Raw genomic sequence first — 10,214 nt, forward strand, 5'->3', positions numbered from 1 at the left:
TGTGAATTTCTGGGGAAGATCTTGCATGCTTAGGAGGAGCAAGTTCATTGGTTGAAGTGATTTTTCCCAGAAGCCCTTGCATTATCCCACGCCCTTTCTCTGGGAGGATAAAAGAGGGAAGTCACTACTCTGGACAGAGTTGACAGCAACTGTCTGGAGACAACGGTTCTCTACAGGAAGAAGAATCTGTCCAAGAGATTTGAGTTGACACAGCAGATCTCCTACCAGAGAGAGATTGGCAGCTTCTGGAGACAACAACACGTTACAAATATGTTCCATGAAGGAAATATCAAATTTCCCAAAATGGTATCAGTGAAAATATTTGTATTGTATAGAAAGATAGTTTCAACAAAGGCCTTCAACAGTTTGATGCTGTTTGCCAGAAATGGGTGGCAGCATCCATTATTGGCCAGGTGCCCTGTCCCAAAGACCATATGACATTGAAAGCTATATTTAACTCCCAAGGAACTGGAAGACAGATGGCAGAACAGCTGGAAGTTTTAGATTTCCATCAGACAGTATGTAAAGAGCATATGGAACCTTTTTCATAAGTCAAACCTATTTCAATCCACAATAAACATTATTAAGTGTCTATGTTAACAGGCACTATGCAAAGCACTAGAGTTATAAAGAAAGGCTTGAAAACAGTCCCTGCCCTCAAAAAGTTCACAATCTATTTACCTCAACTATTTGTGGATGACCATTGAAAAGAACAGATGGCTGACAAACCAAAAAACAAGGCAGAATGGATAGAGCAATAGTCACTTGAGGGTACTGTCATAGAGACAATAACAGAAATTGGAGTTGTATAACACTACTAAATTGCACTTAAATCAATAACTGATCAACAAGTATCTATTAAGTATGTACTATGTACCAGGTACTGTATTGTCAGTGAATCCTATACATGGCACCAGAAACCAGTACTATCTAGAGCATATCAGTTATGAAAGTTTTATAGGATGATTTTAGAGAAAGGAGTGAGAGGCTGAATGGCTGAGAAAGGTCCCTAGAGCTAATAAGAAAAAGATTTTTCTGGCCTAAAAAAGTCACAAATGTTACCCAAAAATGTGATGCTTGTGCCCACGTGTGTAAAGTATTCTCAACTCATGTTGCCTATTTGGAGAATGCTTGCATCAGCAAATCTTTAGCCTCTACATACATGGACTTTTAAAAATCTCTGTGTAAACTATGACTCAAAGCCCATTTATATAAGATGCTTCACACTGGTGGCAGTTGAGGGGCAAAATTTGTAAGAGCTTGAGGGAAAAGGAAGGTCCTGTGTCAAGTCCGGGCTAGCTCCTCTGAAGGGCTCAGAATCAGCCAGAGTCAGAATAATCAAAAGTCCTTGCCCCACATTCGGTGCCAAAATGTAGTGTCCTGTTGACTTTCAATTGTAATCCTTCTCTGAAAGGAGGTTTCTTTTCTGTAAATCCTTTTCTCTGTGAGCAGGTTTCTTGGGAGGCTTCTGGAGCCTCCAGCCAGAGCAAAGGTAGAATCTCGAATCATCTTCTTCCTGAATCCTGGCTCTGAATCTCTTCCAGCTTCCCTGAAGTTCTCCTGGGAAGTCTTGTCCTTAACCCAGTCCAGACTGCTTCCTTCCAGACTCAATGTTGCCTCTTTTTATGCTCCCAAAGAATGGGCTTGTGGGTACTCCCAGGGGCTTGTGGGAACTACTTACAATCAATGAACTTGCTCCTTTTAAAGGTGTGAACTAAAGGTGTGAATTCTGAGCTAGAGAATTGTTAAGTACCAACTAAGCACCTAGTAAGAACCTAACAGTCCTGATCTTCCAGCTTTGAGAGAGAGGATACAGGTTCTCTTCAGCTTTCTCTCTCTCAAGGGAGAGAAAGACTCTGGAAAGAAGCCAGCACTTAAAAGAGTACTTCATCATGTACTTAAGCTAGCTTATTACCTTAAAGATTTCAGGAATTTCCCCTGAGTGAGATCTCAAGTTATCTTGCTCCCAATGGGAGAATTCATTCATTCTATGTATTGTTTGGTATATTCTCATTTGTATATATTTTCTGATTTCTGTTTGCTGGAAGTTTGGATAAATTGATTCATTTAGTACTTGTGGAAATGAAATTTGGTGAAAAGGAAATGAAGCTTTGGATATATAACTTGTTTATTCATTTTCCATTAAGATATGGTGATCAGAAATTCAACTTGAATTAAAAAAAAAACACATTTTCTTTAGACTAACAATATTTCTGGGCAGAGAGAAAGATTTGGCTATATATCATTCTAGCATTCCTCAGAGGAAAATAAGATGACAAGTCCTTGAACCCAATATCTTGCTTACCTTCTTGACAGTAATCAAAGTTTCCTTCTGAGACTTGAGGTAGAGAAGAAGAACCAAAATGGAAGAATAGAGGCAATAACCTAGACTAATTCTCCCAACATACCCTCAAATTTACTTTAAAATAATGTTTCAAATTGAATTCTGGAGTAGCAAAGCCAACAAAAAATCAAGGTGAGGCATTTTTTTCCAGCCTAAGACAACTTAGAACGTTGGCACCAACGTGAGGGGCAGCGTGGAGCACACATGGCAGCAGCACTAGCTTTGGGAGCTTTCAGCCCACAGACGATATGGGGGTAGGGCAATTAGTCAGAAAGATTATAGGTGATCCTTTTCTGACACTGGGTTCAGAATCCTGTTGCATTGACCATATACAGCTCCCAGTCACAGAGTGGAACTCTAGCATTTATGGCCACAGGAGAGGAAGAGACCTGTTCACAATTCCAGCATCAAGAGGAACACTAGTCCTTATAGCAGAAGGACAGCATGGAACCTGGTTCTAGGATCAAGGGGAATACTATCACTTTTAGCTGTAGAAGAACAGCAGTCCTTTCTAGATAAAGACAAGAGTACAGAACAAGAAATCACTGACCACACTTCTCCCCAAATTATACCAGTTTAGGAGCACTGGAAAACCTACAGGCTCCCAGAGCTAACTAACTCTGACAATAGTAGCCAAAAAGCCTGATGCTTATAAAAGTGCCCCCACTGAACTTCAGGAACACAGCCCAATTTTAACATAAAGTTCAAAGTCAAGAGATAGGCTAGAAAAATGACAACAACAAACAGTACAACATAAAAGAACTGACCATAAAAAGCTATAGTAGTGACAAGGAAGATGAAGACATAAACTCGGAAGACAACAATTTGAAAATAGCTACAAATGAAGCTTCAAAGAAAAATGCAAATTGACACAAGCAGAACAAAAATTCCTTGAAAAGCTAAAGAAAGTGGATTAGAGTGGATTATGAGCCAGAACTCTGAATTTGAAACAAAGGATTCTTACAAGGTATTAAGTCACTGGAATTGATAGAGACAATAGTTATTTACTTTATCATGGTTCAGTATGATTGATTTAATCCTACTAGGAGAGGTTATGGGCCAGAACTTGAAACTAGGTACTAAGTGGAATTGAGGAGACAATGGTTAAATCTAGTTTAGCATTGATTTAATCCTACAACAAATAATGGTTTCCTAGTGATGTAATGATTGGTTTATACTCAGTGTGGGGCAGTGTGGTCTCATGGCCAGGAAGGACAAGCTCACTAGAAGCTCTCAGAGGCTGAGACACCTTTGTGGTGGCTGAAGGCTGAAACACAAACCTTTGCAGATTTGGAGAGATTCAGAGGGCAGAGAAGGAGGCAGGACCTCTAGCCCACAGAACCAAGGATAGAGATAGGACTATAAGAAAGCTAACCCAGCTCCAGGAAAGGAGATAAGACTTTGAAGGAGACAATAAAAGATTTGGACTTTAACATCAGGCTGTACTTGTGGTGATTACTGAACTGAAATGAAGGCTGCTTCCAGAGATTAAGAAAACCTCAACAGAGAACATTACATTTTAGAGAGAACATTACAAGAGTGGTAGAAGAAAATTTTGGAAAAGAAATGAGTGATGCAAAAAAATTATGAAAAAGAGGATTAAGTTTTGTTTTTTAAAAGGGCACAAAAAAATCTTAAAAAACAGAACTGGCATATGGCAAGAGACACAAAAATTCACTGGAGAAAAGAACTTAAAAATAACTGGCTAAATGGGAAAAATACAAAAGCTCACTGAAGAAAAGACTTAAAAATTAGGATAGGGCAAATGGAGTCTTGATTCCATGAGACATCAAAAAAGAAAACAAACTCAAAAGAAATTTTTAAAATAGAAGAAAATGTGAATATCTCATCAGAAAAACAACTGAGCTGGAAAATAGATTGAAGAGGTATAATTTAAGAATTATACCTATGTTCAAAAAAAGAGCCTACTCCAAACAGGATTTTTCAGGGGAAAAAATAGACATTTAATAAAATAGTTAACTTTCAAGAATTCCTGATGAAAAAATGAGCTGAATAGAAAATTTGACATTAAAATACAAGAGTCAATAGAGTATTAAAAAGTAAACATGAAAAAGAAATCATAAGATATTTTAAAAGGTTAAACTGTTTAAAACGATTTACTATATCATTACTAGGACAGTCAAGAGGAGTCTCACATAGACAGAGGGTATAAATATATGTTGATTATGTTGGACTAATCTCAAAAAAAATTTTAAGGGTAAAAAAGAGGGGAAAGGAGGGGAATAATGGCAGAAATTATCTTACATAAAAGAATTATGCAAACAAGTACTTTTACATTGGAAGGAGGTGATGGCAAGGTAATACTTGAACCTCACTTTCACTGTAATTGGTTCAAAATACACTCAATTAGGCATATAAATCTATTTTACTCGATTAGGAAGTAAAGGGGATAAGAAAATGGGGGTGACAAAGGAGAGGGCAGATTAAGGGAAACAGTGGTCAGAAGTAAAACAGACTTTTGAAAAGTGATAGGGTACAAAGAAAGAGAAGGATAAATAGAAACTTGTTTTTCCTATAAAGGTAATAACATTTAAAGCCTAAAGGATGATAAAGTTAGAGCTGAAAGGCTCAGCATGGAATCCACCATCCAGACAACCTCAGTTCTCACCTAGTAATCCCAACAGAAACTCAAGGCAAAGGCCTCCTTTTAAATCAAGTAACAGTGTAATAGAGTGCCAGGCCTAGAATCAGGACGTGAGTTTAAATCCAGTCTTAGTCAATTATGAGTTATGTGATCCTGGGCAAGTCATATAACCTATTTGCCTCAGTTCCCTCAACTGTAACATAGAGAAAATAATAGCAACTATTGTTCAGGGTTGTTGTAAAACTCAAATGATATATATTTTTTAAATGCTTAGCTTAGTGCTGGCACACAATAGGCACTATATAATCACTCTCTTACCTCTCCCCTCCCTTTTCTTTTTTCTTCTATTAGAGAGGGTAGGTTAAAGATATCCTGAAGATATCTATTTTTGTCTCATTTAGAAAGCCACATTTAGACAGATCCATGTGGACACATATAACCTGAATGTTCAAAACACAGCAAATCTGAAAGGAGATAGCAAGAACATGTCACATGCTGGTGGAAACTGACCTCTTCACAAGGCATGCATCAGTATACCTAACCAGGAACAAGAAAGTTTCCACAGTTGCTAAAATACAGTGGGAGAAATATTTCTCAGAATATGAATTTCCTGCTGGGATCCATTCAGACCAAAGCAGAGACTTCAAAAGTACCCTGCTCAAAGAAATATTAGCTTTGGCAGGCTCTTAAAAGTTCTAGAACAATATCTTAGGATACTTAAGACCCACTACCAAAATGTTTCAACAATACACTGATGAACATGTTCTATATATGAAGGCAAGAATAAAAATTTCAGTAGACCCGCAGTGGTTTTCCTCGTATATGCATGCAACTCCACCAGGAATAATACCATTGGTTTTACATCCTATTTACAGATGTATGGAGTAGGCTGGCCATTCCTATTTTTTATGTTTTAGAATCTCTGAAAAGGGAAACACTACAGAAATCTACAATTATTACATTTCTTGGCTGAGAGAGAAGCTAAAGGAAGCTTTGCCACCCATCTTCCTTAACCCAGAAGAACAATGAAAGAGATTACCATCGATATGAAAACCAAATTCATTTTAGTTATTTCATTTTTTTAGATTTGAGAAAAATATATGATCAAGCTACATTTTTTTTCTTTTTTAAATAAATTAATAAGTTAATTTATTTTTAACACACATTGCTTAATGACTGATGTTGGGAGAGAAAAATCAGAACAAAAGGGAAAACCCATGAGAAAGACTTAAAAAAAAAAAAAAAAAAAACCAGGAAAAAAAAGTGAACATAGCATGTGTGGATTTACATTCAATTTACTTAGTTCTTTTATAGATGCAGATAGCATTTTCTGTCCAAAGTTTATTGGGATTGCTTTGTATCACTGAACCACTGAGAAGAACTAAGTCTTTCATAATTATCACACATTCCTGCTGTTATTGTGTACAATACATTCCTGGTTCTACTTGTTTCACTCATCACAAACTACATTTTCAAGAAAGGGATAAAAATAAGGTATGAATTTTTTGATCCAGTCAATTTTGTGATAATTCTATATAATATTTCACTCCATTTACATCTTAAAACAATTTTAAACATTTTTTTAAAAGTTTTGAGTTTCAAATTCTATGTTTCTCTCCCTTTCTTCTCTCCCCTTTCTCTGAGACAATAGCAATTCAATATAGGTTATATATATTCAATCATGTAAAACATTTCCATATTAGTTTTATGCTCAAGAAGGCTCAAATAAAAGAAAGTGAAAAATAGCATGCTTCAGTCTATATTCAGGCTTATCAGTTCTTTGGAGGTAGAAAGTATATTTCATCATGAGACTTTTAGGATTGTCTTGGATCATTGTATTGCTAAAAACAGCTAAGTAATTCACAATTTCTACAGCAGACTTTGATTGTCAGTCTTTGCCTCAGAGTCTGTGAAGATGAACATTCATCAGAGTCAATAGGTTTATTAGGGTGTGCAACTAACTTACTACTGGCAATGGATGACAAATGATGGCAATGGATCAAGTCTGCTTGTGTCTTAACAGACATTTCACTTGAAAGAGATTTTTAATTAGGTACTTCAAGAACCAATAATATTGATAGTTATTATATGGCCTGAGCCTTCTACAAACTAAGGTTTAGGAAGATAGAGCCATGGTTCTTTTGCAGATCCTAATCTAAATATTCTAAATATTGATCCTAAATATTGGAGCAGCTAATTCCACAGAATTTCCACAGAAAAACATGAATTAGTTGATCAATAACCAGACTGACTTAATTAACAATATCCTGTTGGAAACTAGGGCAACACTTAAATTTTATATACATGTATGTTTACTGATAGACATATTGTCACATGCTCCTGTCTATATTTTTATATTTATTTACTTTGCATTTTTATTATACATGTACAGAGTTTCTTAATTACATATTGTTATTATCTAGATGTCTTTAATCTGGCTATTTTGCATAACCTGTGGATATTTCCTGATGGATATAATAGTCATTTTGCCTACGATTGACCCAATTGCCTGTGATGGCCAATATTGCCAAAAAACCTGACAATAGCATTTCTTCCTATTTTGGAAAAACAGCAAGCGCTTCTGGAATCAGAACTGGAATATGGTTTTGTTTTTTTTTTTTTTTTTTTTCCACTAGAGCAGGAATTTAAATATTCTGAAGAGGAAAGAATGTTAATTACCAAATTTGTGCCACCTACACTTTTCCCAAAACTCATTAGTACTCTTGTACACTGGGGGAAAGGTATTAAAAAAATAATGCAGAATATTACTAAACTACTAAGGAGTATGTACAGGATTTTGGATTATGGACTTTGCCAAGTATTCTTTGTCTAAGGATAAAAGATCTTAAAACTGGATTGGGGAGAAATGTGTAAGGGTGGGCCTCTATTATTTTTCTATTATAGCTTTTTATTTACAAAACATATGTATTGGTAATTTTTTCAACATTGACCCTTGCAAAACCTTCTGTTTCAAATTTTCCCACTCCTTCCCCTTGATGGTAGGTAGTCCAGTACATATTAAATATGTTAAAATATATGTTAAATCCAATATATATATACATATTTATAGTTATCTTGCTGCTCAAGAAAAATTGGATCTAGAAAGGAAAAAAAAAAAAAAAAAACAACCTGAGAAGGAAAGCAAAAATGCAAGCAAACAACAACAGAAAGAGTGAAAGTGCTATGTTGTAGTCCACACTCAGTTCCCATAGTTCTCTCTTTGGGTGTAGATGGCTCTCTTCATCACTGAACAATTGGGACTGGTTTGAATCAACTTACTGTTGAAGAGAGCCACATCCATCAGAACTGATCATCGTGTAGTCTTGTTGCCGTGTACAATGATCTCCTGGTTCTGCTCATTTCACTTAGCATTAGTTCATGTAAGTCTCTCTAAACCTCTCTGAAATCATCCTGCTGGTCATTTCTTATAGAACAATAATATCCCATAACATTGATATACTATAATTTACCCAACCATTCTCCAATTGATGAGCATCTACTCAGTTTCTAGTTTCTTGCCACTACACAAAGGGCTGCCACAAACATTCTTGCACATACAGGTCCCTTTCCCCTCTTTAGTATTTCTTTGGGATATAAGCCCAGTAGTATCACTGCTGGATCAAAGGGTATGCACAGTTTGATAACTTTTTGGGCATAGTTTCAAATTGCTCTACAGAATGATTAGATTCATTTACAATTCCACCAACAATGTATCAGTGTCCCAGTTTTCCCACATCCCCTCCAACATTCGTCAATATCTTTTCCTGTCATCTAGCCAATCTGACAGGTGTGTAGTGATATCTCAGAGTTGTCCTAATTTGCATTTCTCTGATCAGTAGTGATTTAGAGCACCTTTTCATATGATTAGAAATAGTTTCAATTTCTTTATCTGAAAATTATATTCTTTGGCCATTTATCAACTGGAGAATGGCTTGATTTCTTATAAATTTGTGTCAATTCTCTATATATTTTGGAAATGAGGCCTCTATTGATTATTTAGCCCACCTAAAAGTGATTGCTTTTGGTAATTACTTTTTTACATTTGTTAATTACACTTATCAATTTGCTGAAAAATCAGTTAATAAACATTTATTAAGCACCTACCATATGTCAGATACTGTGCTAAACACAGGAGAAATAGCAAAAAACAGTCCATGTCCTCAAAGAGCTTACAATCTCACAGGAAAAACAACAAGCATACAAATACCTACAGAACTAAGTATGAATAAGGCCTGTGGCACTTTCTTGGATCAATCCAAATTATTGTGAGAGAGACCTGATCATACCTATGGAATTTATGTAAACAGAAGACACTATCCCAGAACTGGATAGAAATTCTGAAGATCTGGTTTCCCGAAGGAGTTACATAGCATTCCAACATAACCCTAAAGAGCAAAAAGGTCAGACTGAGCTAGGGTAGAGAAGAAACCTCATTTTCTCTACCAAGTATCACAGAGCAGGAGACCTGGGCTAGGGGAAGTTCTGAGCAAAGGTCAGCTTTTTTTCCCCAAACTCCTTTCCTGTGCTTCTCTACTCCCTGACCCTGTAATTTGCCCTTTTGCCTCAACACTCTGCCCTTTTGTTACCCCCATTTTTACGGTAAGTTGATTTTTACCTCAACTACAAATAAATCAAGGGTTAACTGGAGATAGATATAAAGTCAGGCAGAGAGCCCAACCTCTCCCTAAATGTTAGGAATTTTCTTAACTGGAGGCCCAGAGCAACTGTGACTGAACTCATAACTTTATCTAAAATCAATTCTTAAAACAGAGTAAGGAACCATGAGAAGCGTAGCCTCTACTAGCGCCAGGAACGATCCAGCTCAGCCAGGGAGAGCGTAATTTACACCTTTTCCTTTCCTCCCTGCCCCAAAGTTTCAACGGAGAGAACAATTGACCATTTAATGGACAGGATTATCAGAAAAGTGGTGCCTGGGGGGCAGCTAGGTGGCGCAGTGGATAGAGCACCAGCCTTGAATTCAGGAGGACCTGAGTTCAAATCTGATTTTAGACACTTAACACTTCCTGGCTGTGTGACCCTGGACAAGTCACTTAACCCCAGCCTCAGGAAAAAAAGAAAAGAAAAGAAAAGTGGTGCAAGTCTTTGCATAAAGCAGGGGCTTAATTTATTTAGAGCCTGCGTGGCGCCTCGCCCCTCCCCCCGGTAGTGCTGGGGGAACAAAAAGAAGCGAAAGTCCTGCCTTCCGGGAGCTTACTATCTAAGGGGGAAAAAACAAACAAACGTGTAATGAAATAAATACAAAGG

This window comes from Sminthopsis crassicaudata, chromosome 4 (assembly GCF_048593235.1).
Source record: "Sminthopsis crassicaudata isolate SCR6 chromosome 4, ASM4859323v1, whole genome shotgun sequence".
NCBI lineage: Eukaryota > Metazoa > Chordata > Mammalia > Dasyuromorphia > Dasyuridae > Sminthopsis > Sminthopsis crassicaudata.